General features: G+C 45.9%; 1 long non-coding RNA gene across 2 annotated transcripts in view; it reads right to left on the bottom strand.

Moving 5' to 3' along the window:
- LOC145537829 (uncharacterized) overlaps positions 1-15,480 on the bottom strand; it is a 443,496-nt gene that overhangs the window by 166,064 nt on the left and 261,952 nt on the right. For both annotated transcript variants that reach the window (XR_014076444.1, XR_014076445.1), the window contains one exon: positions 12,686-12,848. This is a non-coding gene — a long non-coding RNA (uncharacterized LOC145537829). The remainder of the gene's footprint in view (positions 1-12,685; positions 12,849-15,480) is intronic.

The raw sequence follows: 15,480 nt of genomic DNA, 5'->3' as shown, positions 1-15,480 counted from the left end.
CTGACTTATTCACTGAAGTTTAACATAACACAGAAAATTGCAAACATACATTTCACAATGAATGAATGATGTAAATTCACCGATTAAATTCACAAAGTGGACAGAGGTGAATCGAGAAACTGGACAATCACCAGCCTCCCTCCAGCCACTCTCAAGCCTGTTCAATTTCTATTCATTCCCGTATTTTGGTCACCTGATGTGAAGAACTGATTCAATGGAAAAGACCCTGATGCTGGGAAAGATTGAAGGCGGGAGGAGAAGGGGGCGACAGAGGATGATGTGGTTGGATGGCATCACTGACTCAATGGATATGAGTTTGAGCAAGCTCTGGGAGTTGGTGATGGACAGGGAGGCCTGGCGTGCTGCAGTCCATGGGGTCTCAAAGAGTTGGACATGATTGAGCAACTGAACTGAGAACATATGATGTCAGTGGGACTGATTAAAGCCCATCGTGCAGGAAGACTGTACACACCATCCCTTCCTGACCCAAGATGGTCTAAACCGTCTTCTTGCAACAGAGGGGCTCACGACACAGCTGCTGTGGATTGCCCTATACTGGTTACATCATCTCCTCACAGAAAGCCCTTCACAAAGGTGCGGTTTATCGCTGTGCTGTGACGTTTAATGAAATGTCTTGGTTTGCATTCTCCCAGAGGAGACATGGAGTCTAAGACTTAAGGGTAGGTAGTTTCTTTGCAAAAGGATATTGGGAAGCCTTGCTGAGGAAGGGAGAACCACCAACAGAGAAAGGAGAAGAAGCAGAGAAGGTTCTATCCACTGGGATCTTGCAACTGGAGACTCAGAAAACTGAGAATTATTCCACTGAGGGTTGCTTTACACCTGAGGGTTGTTTCAAGGGTGTAAACCCCTTTCTGCTGGACAGTCAAGGCTGCCCAGGTCGGGTGCGGCTCCACCAGGGCAGGGAGAAGACGTTAGGAAAGGAGAAGAGTAACACTGCGTGTGGGCAGAGTGGCACCTTCTTAGAACCTGAGCCACCACTGAGCTCCCACAACATCAAGACCTTCTGTCTCAAGGGCCAATGGGAGTCAGAGTTACACTTTACAAATTTTTTTTTTTAAACCACTTTTTTATTTCGTATTGTGGAATACCTTGACATAGTTTCAGGTGGACAGCGAAGGGTCTCAGCCATACATGTACCTGTATCCATTCTCCCCCCAACTCCCCTCCCATCCAGGCTGCCACGTGACATTGAGCAGAGGTCCCTGTGCTGTCCAGCAGGTCCTTGTTGGTTCTCCATGTTAAATACAGCAGTGTGTCCATCCCAAACTCCTGAACTATCCCTTCCCCCATCCTTGCCCCCGGGGAACCATAAGGTTATTACAGAGTATTGAGCAGAGTTCCCTGTGCTGTCCAGCAGGCCCTTGCTGGTTTTCCATGTTAAATACAGCAGTGTGTCCATGTCCATCCCAAACTCCCTAACAATCCCTCTCCCCATCAATCCCCCTAACAACCACAAGTTCATTCTCTAAGTCTGAGAGTCTCTTTCTGTTTTGTAAGTTCATTTGTATAATTTCACTTTAGATTCCACATACAAGGGATGTCATTGTTACAATAAATAAGGGATGTCATTCTTTTTGTAGGATTTTTTTGATATGGACGATTTTTAAAGTATTGAAGCTGTTACAGTATTGCTTCTGTTTTACGTTTGGGGGTTTTTCGCCACAAGGTATGTGGGATCTTAGGTCCCCAACCAGGGATCAAACCTGCTCCCACTGGACTGGAAGGCGAAGTTTTAACCACTGGACCACCGAGGAAGTTCCTATACTGCTTTTTTTTCCCTGCAAAAGCTACGATTGACAACCCTGTCTTCACAGTTTACACAACGGTATGTGCCAGGCTGCCCTGGTGGTAGAGTGAACAGGAATCCGCCTGCCAGTGCAGGGGACAGCGGTTCGATCCCTGGCCCGGGAAGACTGAACATGCCGCGGAGCAACTGAAGCCCGTGAACCACAACTCCTGAAGCCTGTGTGCCTAGAGCCCGTGCTCTGCAACAAGAGAAGCCACCGCAACGAGAAGCCCAAGCACCACAAGTAGAGAGCAGCCCCCTGCTCACCACAACTAGAGGATGTCTGTGCACAGCAACCAAGACCCAGCACAACCAAAAACTAAGGAATCAATTGTTTCCAAAGACAGCGTGTGTCATCAATACCACTCGGACTCAGGACTACACTGGTGTCTGCCGGGGGTACAGTGGGCACCGCCATCTCATCAGAAAACAATCACCTTCATGTCCTGGGGTCTCTCTGCTTGCCATCCGTCCTGGAGGGTGCAGTTCAGCTCTTCAGCTGCCCTCAAGTAACTCCCCTTTCTCTTATATTTCTCCATCAGTGCTCCTCTCACTGCTGTGGAGGTTTTATGCAAATTCTTTTACAGGGTCACATACTGCCAGGTGGGTTTCCCTGGCGGCTCGGACAGTAAAGAATCTGTCTGCAGTGCAGGGGACCCCAGTTCAATCCCTGGGTGGGGAAGATATCCTGGAGGAGGGCATGGCAACCCACCCCAGTATTCTTGCCTGGAGAATCCCATGCACAGAGGAGCCTGGAGGGCTACAGTCCATGAGGTCGCAAGAGTTGGACACGACTTAGCAAGTCTCACACACACACACACACACACACACACTCTGCCATGTGTCTTAAATGTTGCTCCAAATACATTTCAAAAAAAAAAAGACGTGAGTCAGAAATCATAAATCAAAGGGCACCAAGAAGAGAAATAATGATGTATTTTTCGGGCAGTCAAGAGAGCCGAGCCCAAACAGAAAGCATGCGGGTGGCGTCTGAACTTTGTTCAAGGCCTGATGCGTGATGTTGATTTTTGAACTGCACAAGTCTCCCCTGTGCACCTGAGGAACTCAAGGTTCACAGGGTCTGACCACCTGCCCGGACTCAATGACCCGGGGAAGGGGACGGCTCGGCCCTGAACATCACCACGTCCGTCTGGCTTCATCCACTTTGTGCCGCATATGACCCACAAATACCAGAAGGTAATGACTGACAGGAGGTATTAATAATTCCTGATGATGGAGACGTGCAGTATTATACACATATTGATACATTACGCATTGCTATTTCTGCTTTTCTTTAACTTTCGGGTCCTTTCCCAAAATCACAGAGACAACGGAGAATGAAAGATTCTGTCTAGGGTGCACATTTCCTCTGCTCCTGGGACATCTCTAGAGCTGATGTATAATGGTGAGATGGCATACTGCCCGGTTTGCCCTGTGATGAGAAAAGCTTTTGAAGTGAGTAGACTTTCTGCACTTACTGGTGATGAACATTTAGGGGCAATGACAAAAGAATTAGGATATCCATCATTTAAATCTGATACTTATTTTGAAAAGAAGATTCACGATGGTAGAATGAGTATAAATGTCAGCTAAAGCTTGCTTGTGTTGGGGGAGGCGGAGGGAATTTGGCTCTTCTAGGGGGTTGGCACAGGGAAAAACAGTCCCTGAGAAAGCTTCCCGCTGACCCGCACCATTTGTTTTGAATAACACTCAAGCTGGAGAGCTTTCTTTGTCAGAGTCTGACTTTCCCTAATTCCAATGATGTTACCGCCTGGGCTTAACAACCGGTATGAACAGATTTGTATCTCAGAAGTCAGTTTTATGGGAGCCACTAAGTGACACGTTTGGGGTGCTAAACTTCCTCCATTTGGTCTAAATGGACATCGCTGTGTAAAAAACTGCCCTCTCTGATGAGTCACTGAGTTCACAAAAGGATTTTCTGTCTCAGTCCTTGGGGGAATGTAAACTGCCAGATCTGTATTTATTCTGGGCTCAGAGGGTGTACCTGGCCCAGTTTGCAAGGTTTATATGAGAACACAGGCAAAAAACATGAGCTCTAACAGTCGAAGTGGCTTCAAATACTGAATAAGCAATAACCAATATAGGATAAGGATAAGGATATAGGATAAAGGCATACACTGATCACGATGGAACAGGCTTGACCTGAATGACATCAACTGCAGACGACAGGTACACCCACACTGGTGTTTTCAGTGGGAAACCCCTGGGATTAAATACATATAAGGATGCTTCATCTGGCCCAGATCTCAAGAAATTCAAAGTCGCACTTGAGTTCAAGTTAGTAACTTAAGACTTCAATGGAAAGTGTGGACTATAGACATTTCCTGTTTCTAAAGTGGATTGAGATGGTTCTACATGTGCTAATTTGCTTTAGGATATAGGTGTCTAAAAATAACAGTGGGAGAAATTTACACGCCAGCAGTTAAGATTCTTGGTTTGCTTAGGAACTGAAACACTGTTACAGGCCTCACAGCCTCAATCATTTCTAAACAGCTGGCAAGGATTTAAAAATCATCAAAGGCATTAATTAATAACAAACTCACTGTCAAACACTGATGGATTAGCATAGCTTTATTTGTGTTTATATTCGACGGCTATTTCTGCAGTTTCGGGGGTAGAAATGACACATGCTGAAAAGTTGGAAGTGAGCGCTCGTACTCATGAACGGAAGAAGAAACTTTAAACACGGGTTTAAAATCCAAAGCTGCTGATAGACAATACAGCGCTCCCACACCTAACCTGTGTGCTTGCGTGACAAGAAGCTTCAGCTGCGTCCTACTCTTTGCGACCCCGCGGGATATATTCTACCAGGCTCCGGGCAAGAATACTAGAGAGGGTTGCCATGCCCTCCTCCAGGGGATCTTCCCGACCCAGGGATCGAACCTACATCTCTTCTGTCTCCTACACTGGCAAGCGGTTTCTTTACCACCAGCCCCACCTGAGAAGTTCCTCACACCTAACTAGAGACCCCGGAAAACAGATGTTACTTTTCAAACTAGCTCTCATCAATGTCTGATTTGCCATATTTCATCCAATGGCTACAATCCAGGCCACATCTGCAATTTGCAAATGACTGGAAATAAGTTCCATTAAACAGGACTTGCTGAGCAAACTCTAATAAGCTACACAGTGAAATACTATGTGTCTGTACAAAACAAAAGCATCACATCTTTTCATGTGGATGTGGACATAGAGACCTAGTGCCTGTTGACATTTACGGAAAGAAACTAATAAAAGTCATATTCACAATGGGTGGGCTGGGTTGAATGGAGGCAAGAGAAGAGGCTGAGAGTGAGACCTTTTATAAACCGCTTTCTCCCTCAATATATTCATTTCCTTTCCTGTCAAAGGCTGTCCAGTCATGGTGTTTCAGGGGTCTTAATGTCCAGGAAAAGCTTCCTTAAATGTTGTGGCTTCATGTTTTTTTTTTTTGATTGTATGTGAAAGTCGCTCAGTCGTGTCCAACTCTTTGCAACCCCATGGACTATACAGACCATGGGATTCTCCAGGTCAGAAGACTGGAGGGGGGAGCCTTTCCCTTCTCCAGGGGATCTTCCCAACCCAGGGATCGACCCAGGTCTCCTGTACTGCAGGCAGATTCTTTACCAGCTGAGCCACCAGGGAAGCCCAAAAATACTGGAGTGGATCACTGTAAGTCCAACCATAAAATTTTATTGCAAATTTTGGATCTGTGGTATCACCAACTTTTAAATTTTATCATCTACTGATTTGATTTTACTCATTTTCATCAAGTCAGTGGATTTAGGTTTTATTGTTTGTTTTCTAATGTTCGATTTCATTTTTGTTCTTTTCATTACTAGTTTTAAATTTTTAATTCACATGGTGCTTTCAGAGTTAAGGTTCATAGAAAATCTGAGGGAATGCAGTAGTTTTATCTTTAATTACTTTTTCTAACAACTTCAGCTGAATATTCCTCACATTTTTTTTCCTATTCTTTATTTATTAAAAATCACTTAATTTCTTCTGGGCATGTGGCACCTAGCTACAACTAATTTTTTCTAGATAAATTCTGCATTTTGGGTTTTTGTTTTTTCTTTCACTCAACAGTTAAGACATGGATTGTAATATATTTTACTTAAAATTTTCAGTGTTTTTTTTTTTTACTTTCTATAATATTTTTTGTCTTTGATTTCCCATTTTATTGTTGGTGATGGAATATGATGGTGGTTACAATTTCTACTCGCTATAATCTTTCTAAGTTGTGTGTGTGTGTGTATTTAAGTGTGATAATCTTTTGTTTTTAATGGGCAGATAAATTTATCTCATTTATATTTAATTTTAGTTGAAATATGACATTATATTCATTTCAGGTGCACAACATGATTTGCTATTTGTACATATTGCAAAAAAAGATCACCACCATAAGTCTAATTAATATTAATCAGCACATAGTTACAAATTATTTTTCTTGTGGTGAGGACTCATTTATACGTATTGCTGTGAAAGATCAATTTGCTATTTTTTCTGTTTCCTTTAATCTTTTAGTTTTAGCTGTTTAAACATCTTTGATAGAGTTTTGATAATGGTAAAAAACAAAGGAAGGAAGAAGGTTCTGAGACATTTCAGTAAAAAAAAAAAAAAAAAAAAAAAAAGTTGATATTGTGCCCTTCTACTACCTAAAAAGATCTAGAAACTTTACTTTACTCATAAGACTGTAAAAAAAAAAAAATTTGAAAAAGTGCCTATTATTAACACGTCTGTTCCCTATATTCTATTTTTTTTTAAAAAAATACTGCTTTAACAATAATGAATGTCTTCTCTTATGTAAAGAGAGAAGGGGTCACATCGGCTTTTGATCTTGGTAATAATTCACAAAGGTTTCAGAGAGAAATCATTTCTAGGAAATACCTCCAAGTTCTTAAGAATAAGCTTCATGTTTAAGCAGGAAAACGCTTTTTAAGTGTTTTTTTTTCCCCGCCTGGAAGTTCTGATGGCTATGTGTAGATGGACATCATTGCTTTTTCTAGCAAGGATGCTGACTTTTTACCCCCGGAGCACTTGAAACGTGCTATGTGAGAATTTCTATACAGAAATTCATTGACTTTGACAGAATTTCAAATTGTCTCTTCTATCATGACGGTTCATCAACTGCTTTTGGTTTATCAGAGTCGAAGTGTTTTACCCTCAAAGGTTCCGCTTAAATTTCTCTTTCAGACTAAGATTCCCAAAACATGAAATTCATTTAGCATTACGCTGGGCTTTGTTGAACCCATTGTATTTTTCGCCCGGAGGCTGGTAAAAGGAAAACAGAACAGAAATGAACCTTAGGGGTCGTACTTTCTCAACAGAGAATCAGACCTGAATGTACAAGCTCACATCTTTTTACAATCTTTCATTTTCATGGAAAACTTTTTCAATGAATTTTATCTTAATGGCTAAAGAAAATTTGAATACTTTAGATACTCTTATGGTTTATTGGTTAAAAATATTTAATATGATCTTTGATGATGAATGGGTTTCCCTGGTGGCTCAGCTGGTAAAGAATCTGCCTGCAATGTGGGAGACCTGGGTTCGATCCCGGGGTCGGGAAGATCCCCCAGAGAAGGGAAAGTCTACCCACTCCAGGATTCTTGGGCTTCCCTGGTGGCTCAACTGGTAAAGAGTCCTCCTGCAACTTGGGAGATCTGGGCTCTATCCCTGGGTTGGGAAGATCCCCTGGAGAAGGAATAGCCTACCCATTCCAGGATTCTGGCCTGGAGAATTCCACAGACTGTACAGTCCATGGGGTCGCAGAATCAGACAGGACTGAGCGACTTTCACTTTGACTTGATGATAAGTAAGTGCTCTAAAATGTTTACTAAATGAGAAATGGCACAGGATGGCAATGAACCCGAGAAGGACCCTGGGGACTCTTTCTGATCAGCCTCCAAGAATTTCCCTGAGTTCCAATGGGCAGATTCAAACAGTTGCAAGTCAGGGAAGGGAGGAGATTCGGAGACCAGCAAGGAGCCACCAGGAAACAAACAGGACCTTGGGGCAGGGTCCTTAAGACACAACAGTATCTCTGAGCTCTTTACAGAGCTGAACTGGACAAATGGAAGATGAAGCACTGTTCACACAAGATCAGGAGACTGCTTGAGGTCAGATTAAAGAAAGGCACACAAGCTCAAGAAAGGTCCAACAAAGGTCTGTCTAGTCAAAGCTATGGTTTTTTCCAGTAGTCATGTATGGATGTGAGAGTTGGACCATAAAGAAAGCTGAGCACCGAAGAATTGATGCTTTTCAACTATGGTGTTGGAGAAGACTCGTGAGAGTCCCTTGGACTGCAAGGAGATCCAACCAGTCCACCCTAAAGGAAATCAGTCCTGAATATTCATTGGAAGGACTGATGCTGAAGCTAAAACTCCAATCCTTTGGCCACCTGATGCAAAGAACCGACTCACTGGAAAAGACCCTGATGCTGGGAAACATGGAAGGCGGGAGGAGAAGGGGACGACAGAGGATGAGATGGTTGGATGACATCACCGACTCAATGGATATGAGTCTGAGCAAGCTCTGGGAGTTTGTGATGGACAGGGAGGCCTGGTGAGCTGCAGTCCACGGGGTCACAAAGAGTCGGAGACGACTGAGCGACTGAACTGAACTGAACTGACTAACAGAGGCGCAAGACACTCCAACCTTATCAGCAACCCCACCCTTGTGTGTATGCTTGTGTTTGAACCACTGCTGTCAAACTCCTCACCAAACCCTCCGGGTTGGGACACCACAGTTTTGAGGGCAGGAGCTCATTGTGTACCCCCTTTACTTGACAAAGCAATAAAGCTCTTCTCCTCCACTTCACCCACAACTCTTGTCTCTACGATTTGATTTGGCACCGGCACTCAGAGGCCGAGCTTTCGGCGTCAAAAACCAAAGCAAGAGGTGTCAGGGTCCCGTGCCTAATGGTAATTCATGGCATATCCAGGGGAGGAGAAGCGGGGGACAGAAGATAAGATGGCTGGATGGCATCACTGACTCAATGGACATGAGTTTGAACAAACTCCGGGAGATGGTGAAGGACAGAGGAACCTGGTGAGCTGCTGTCCATGGGGTTGCAAAGCGTTGGACACAACTTAAGTGACTGAACAACAGCAGCGAGAGTCACTGCGGCCCAACTGAATTTAATGAACAGGTGTTTGTAGGCCATAGAGCAGGGGTCCCCAGCCTCCGAGATCTAATGCCTGATGATCTGAGGTGGAGCTGATGTGATGATAATACAGATAAAATGCACAATAAATGCAATGTGCTTCAACCACCCCAAAACCATCTTCCTCTCCTCGGCCTGTGAAAAAACAGTCTTCCACATAACCAGTCCTTGATGTCAAAAAGGTTACCTACCGCTGCCACAGAGAGCACTTGGTTCTCAGCAGTGGGCGTTAAGCAAAATGAATAGACTGAAAGAAATAACAACGTTATTTGATACCAATTAGGAGAGATCAGGGAGAAGGCAATGGCACCCCACGCCTGTGCCTGGAGAATCCCAGGAACGGCAGAGCCTGGTGGGCTGCCGTCTATGGGGTCGCACAGAGTTGGACACGACTGAAGCGACTTAGCAGCAGCAGCAGGAGAGATCAACTGAAGGAAAAATCAGGAACCCAGTAAGACATTCCACCTTTGGACACAAATGGTAATGGGACTAGTTCTCCCTGGGCTTTCTGATTTCAAATCTAAATCTGATTTGCAGAATGAGGTCTCCTCGTGTTTAATCGTAGCTGTCTACAGCATCATCGAGCAGAAGAACAATTCCCCTGCCCTTGGAGGAGACACAACGCTGATACACAGACAAACACGGTTCACACTGAGCCTTGTCGGCCACTTCCTGTCACTGTGGAGGAGGAGGAGGTTTACCCTGCTGCAAAAGCTTGAATCTCCACATGCACAACCTATGAGCAGAAAACGGGCTGATCCAAACACCTCCCTGAACTACGGAAATCTACAAAATTGTGTTTATTCACATCAAAAGGAGCTGCGTACCTCATACTTTCCATCACGATAGCTGCAGACAAGACTGACGGCTTCTCTCTTTCTCAGTTGCTACAGACACAAAACCTCTTTCATCTTTTCCTGTCGGAATCTTTGCTTCAACAGTAGACTCTTTCTGTTCTGAGTCCTGGACATGACTAACTAGCTCACCCTGCGTTTGCAATAAACACATATTTTCAGGAGCTCTCCAGTTCTCTGATCTCTCCCAGAACCACACCTGCAGGCCCCCTTTCCCGAATAAAACCACAACACAGTCTATTTAAGAGGCAATTTGGAATAGGATGATACACTTCTGACATAAGACGGCTGATTCAGCTTGTTGTACAGCAGAGACCAACAAAACACTGTAAAGAAATTATCCTCTAGTTAAGGAAAAAAGACTAACCTTTCCATGAAGGATGCTGACAGCAGAAACTTTTAAAGGTAGCTTCATATTTGGGGATTTATAAAGAACATCAATGGGGGGCTGGGGGGTAAGACCCACTCTCCACATAGCTGCTGCTGCTGCTGCTGCTGCTAAGTCGCTTCAGTCATGTCCGACTCTGTGCGACCCCATAGACGGCCGCCCACCAGGCTCCGCCGTCTCTGGGACTCTCCAGGCAAGAATACTGGAGTGGGGTGCCATTGCCTTCTCCGTCTCCACATAGCAGCATGATGCAAAGATGGAAATTATGGACAGATCCAAAGGGAACAAAAATGTGTGTTTTGTTGGAGAAATGTTATGATATCATGTAGGGAATGGATAAGCATGGGGTTATCCATTAGGGATACATGGAATCCCACCTAGTGTTATAAATAAAGTTTTATTGTAACACAGGCGCACGCATCTGCTTACATGTCACAGATCTCTGAATGCTTACTTGTTAGCCCAGCAGAGTTGAGTGGTTGAAACCAGGACCCTACAGGTCACAAGGCCTGATGTACTGCCTTCCTGACTCTTTATAGGAAACTGCACTGAGCCTTGCAGAGCAGGTATAGCACATGGATTTTGGTGCCATGAAAAACTCAGATGTTGGCTAGGAACTGCGTCTTGTTCTTTTGGTTTTGTTGACAGGAATCAAACAGGCAGAACTAAGGAAGTCCTCTGTGGTCCAGTGGCTAAGACTCCGTGCTCCCAATGCAGTTGGGCCAGAATCCATCCCTGGTCGGGGAACTAGACCCTACATGCCAAACTAAGAGTTCGCAAGCCACAGTGAAGACCAAAGACTCCGCGGGCTGTAACTAAGACCTGGTGTAGCAGAATGAATAAATATTAAGGAAAAAAAAAAAAAAAGCAGAAGTACACCTAGGCCTGAGCACTGGACGTCCTTGCCACATGGCAGCTATTTTTCATCCCTTATGCAGATAACTCAACAAAAAGCAAATCACTGTATCCATAGTTCTAACCACAGGTGTCATCTCAGGGAAACGTGAACACAGCAGATGACATCATGAGTCAGTGTGCTTCTGCGTGGATCAGCTACATGGGTTCTATATAACATTCACCAAAGTTTAGCTGAGGATTTCTCAGTGAGGATTTATGGGCTTCCCTTGTGGCTTAGCTGGTAAAGAATCTGCATGCAATGTGGGAGACCTGGGTTCCATCCCTGGGTTGGGAAGGTCCCCTGGAGAAGAGAAAGGCTACCACCCCACTATTCTGGCCCAGAGAATTCCATGGACTATATAGTCCATGGGGTCACAAAGAGTGGGCTGTGACTAAGTGACTTTCACGTTCACAAATAGGCTGGGAAAGGAGAGACTACTGAGTGTGGGTCAGACTTTAGATGTGACTTTTGTTTTCTCGACTTTGGGCAATGGAGGCCGGATGAGCACTCAGTTCTTGTAAAAGCAGCCCTGGGGGATTCTGGGGGCATTCCCTGGCCATCCAGTGGTTGAGACTCTGTGCTTCCAATGCAGGGGATGCGAGTTCGAGCTGTTGTCAGGGAACTGAGATCCCATATGCTACACGACGCAGCCAAAAAAAATTTTTTTAAAAAGCAGACCCCCAGGGCTCCTCTTATCTGAGCATCGAGGCCCAGAAGACAACCCTGTGCCTGGCATAGCACCTGCCTCCTGGACGCAAAGTGGACGTGAAACAGAAAGTCGCTCAGTCGTGTCCGACCCTTTGCAACCCCACGGACTATACAATCCATGGAATTCTCCAGGCCAGAAGACTGGAGTGGGCATCCTTTCCCTTCTCCAGTAGATCTTCCCAACCCAGGGATCGAACCCAGGTCACCCACATTGCAAGCAAATTCTTTACCCACTGAGCCACCAGCGAAGCCCAAGAATACTGGAGTGGGTAGCCTATGCCTTCTCCAGGGGATCTTCCCCAATGCAGGGATCAGAACCCACCTGTTATTCCTAATTCACTCGGCCTCAGCACCCACATTTTTCTACTCCAGGTTGTTGCCGGTCCCCACGATACACCTCAAATCAGCGTCATCTGCATGGCCTTGATCTACGTGGCCACTGAAAGGGGCATCTCTCTGGCACCTTTAACCATAGTCTCAAAGAACTCTTGTGAAGATGGACCATCACTCAGGGCGTAACAGCTATTCAGAAATCTCTGGCCAGCCATCACAGCAGAGTTCCAGAGTTTCTTCTGCAATTGGAGGGGTAGGGGGGTGTGCCAGTCCAGGGAGGCCTCCTGCGGAGCCTGGGAGTCGGCAAAGAGGGTCTGTGTCAAGCTTGGCAGTGGCCCTGGCTCCAGCCAAAACCCAGAGGGACCACCCGGGCGGGTGACGCCACCGCTGGCCCACTGGAAGAGCTCCAGATGGACCAAAGAACACATCCTCCTATGAAACATCCATCTGGATGACGGAACGGCAATAGAGAGGTAGCGGTGTGAGCAGGGGTGGACGTACTGATGGGAAACACGTGTCCAGATCCTACCTTTTGCAGACTCGATCGCTGCATCTGAACTCGCCAGGCTGCCTGTGAACCAGCGTGTCTGGGACGATGAAGACGCTTTGGCCTTGGCTTCGGCCATGCATGTGTAAAGCCGCTCCAGGACTGAATAGCCTGCGCTGTTTGCCTGCCAGGCTCTCCAACTGGACTGAAAGACACAAGACACCCTTGTCAGAAGAGGAGGTGCCAAGAATGTGAAATTTTCCAGAGAGCTGGGGGGAGGAAGACCCTGTTGGAGCCAGAATACCTGCAAAACAGGAACAGGACAAAGCCTCAGCACTAGTTTACATCTCGTTTTTTTTGTTTGTTCTTGTTTTTTACTTTATTATCTCTTGTTTTCTTAGTCTCTGATGAAGAGTCCCTGAAGAGCTTTTTTTCCCTTCAAATGGAGATGTGTCTCTTTGAACAGTGCCCCTGGAAGATGACCGGCTAATTAGCAGAGAATCTGCCAATGGGAACGATTTGCAATACAGAGGCAATCAGTTCAGTTCACTCGCTCAGTCGTGTCTGACTGTTTGCGACCCCAAGGACTGCAGCACGCCAGGCTTCCCTGTCCATCACCAACTCCCAGACCTTGCTCAAACTCACGTCCATCGAGTCGTTGATGCCATCCAACAAGGCAATACCCTCTGCCATAACACCGGAGGGATTAAAAAATCGAATAACGGTAAATATACACACACACACACACACACCTCATTAAAGAAATAAACAGTTCAATGAAACTTAGATAACCCCTACAACCCATCAACAGGCAAGCCAGGCAGGTTGCTAATGAGAACAGTTTCAGGCAGCGTCTGTCTAATTTAATGTGTGCATTTAAGGACGCATTCAAGCTGCAGCGAGTCAATCCTGTCCACCATGCGGTCGATCGGGTCTGTCCGAGCGTGGCCTCTCCCACATCATGATCTTAGAGAAACCGGATGTGATTCGTGGGGACTCTTGAGGAGAATGCTGAGGGTCCGCTAAGCCCTCCTTCCTGCTGTAATCACAGACAGCTCTTTGGCTGTGTGTCCACCATGATCACAGCCCTGGGAGGTGTTGCCCGAGGGCGAGTGAGGTGGACGGTGGCAGTTTGGTTGTTGTGTCTACTTTTTCTTTTTCATTAGCAAAAGGAGAATCACTTTTTATTTGCAAGTAAAACGTCTTTTTCCCTAAAGAAAATGTCTCGTTTTTTTCTTTTTTCCGTCTGTAACAATTCATTTCTACCTTCTGAACAGCAAGAGTTTTTTTTTTGCAGTCTGTCTTTACTGGCAGAAATACAGAACGGAGTTTCCTATGGAACAAGTCACTGAGAAGAAAGAAAGGGCATACATGTGTCATCTTATTACCCCAGCCCCTCTCCCAGTGAGATCACAGGCTCCCTTTGTGGATTCGGGTCTCACTGGGAAAGGCCTGAAAGTGAAAGTTGCTCAGTCGTGTCTGACTCTTGGCGACCCCATGGGCTACACAGTCCATGGAATTCTCCAGGCCCGAATACTGGAGTGGATAGCCTTTCCCTTCTCCAAGGGGATCTCTCCAGCCCAGGGATGGAACCCAGGTCTCCTTCATTGCAGGTGGACTCTTTACCAGCTGAGCCACCAGGGAAGCCCAAGAAGACTGGAGTGGGTAGGCTATCCCTTCTCCAGGGTATCTTCCTGACCCAGGAATCAAATCCAGGTCTCCTGCATTGCAGGTGGATTCTTTACCAGCTGAGCTGCCAGGGAAAGGCCTATGCTCCTACAACTCTGAAAACCATCCTGCTAATTCATGGACTGAGTCCCCAGGAAGGTGTCAACTGGATTAAGCTTACGGAACACTTCAGATGGTGTCAGTTGTGTTGCAATCAAGAGATGAAGAAACAGATGTGAGGGTGATTTCTCCACCTTGATGGTGGGATGGATTACGCAGTGGATGAGAGTTACTCACACAGTGTACAAGGATTCTACACCAGTTCTCGACACGGTCCATCAGAACCAAAGACTGTTTTGTCTCCGGGATAACCAGCTGTCTCCACAGCAGAGAAAGAAATCTCCGATCTAAGAGAACCACAACACAGTTTCATTGTAGAGAGCCAAATCTGTAGCGGAAGCCTCGCTTTGTTTTAAAAAGCTACAATCTTGAACTCAAGCCTCTTTTATTCTACAGTGAGGAGATCTGAACAACAGACCGAGTACAACCCATTATTTTTTCTGGAGTCTTTCAGGCTACAAAAAAAAAAAAAGCTTCTGTCTTTCAAAACAAACAAGCAACCTTCTGCACAGAAGAAAACCGTACCCTATGGAATCAACAAAAGCAATCATTCGAGTCACGTTAAGAAATAAAACATTCAAGGGGTACAGAAGGAAAGTGAAAGTCGCTCTGTCGTGTCCGACTCTCTGCGACCCCAGGGACTATACAGTCCACGGGCTTCTCCAGGCCAGAATCCTGCAGTGGGTAGCCATTCCCTTCTCCAGGGGATCTTCCCACTCCAGGGGTCAAACCCAGGTCTCCCGCGTTGCAGGCGGATTCTTTACCAGCTGAGCCACAAGATGACCCAAACGGTGCCTCTGGGAGCAAGTGCTCCCCCAAAGAAAGAGCTCCAGTCCGTGGTGGGATGTGAGGACCCCCAGGGGGGCCGTGTCCAGTCCCCTCCCTGACCGCATGCCTACAGTGGCGCTCAGATGTCCTCTGTCTGCAATCAGAGGTGCCCATCTGGGGCTCTCAGTGGTACTGCTGCCAACCTGGGGACACAGTGGCTTTTTGGAAGAAGCCAGGAGTAAACACAAACACCCTCTGTGGAGAAGCTTAACGGCTGCTTG

This window comes from Giraffa tippelskirchi, chromosome Y (assembly GCF_054371585.1).
Source record: "Giraffa tippelskirchi isolate mGirTip1 chromosome Y, T2T-mGirTip1v1.2.pri, whole genome shotgun sequence".
Taxonomy (NCBI): Eukaryota; Metazoa; Chordata; class Mammalia; order Artiodactyla; family Giraffidae; genus Giraffa; species Giraffa tippelskirchi.
This window is presented reverse-complemented; position numbering and strand designations above follow the sequence as displayed.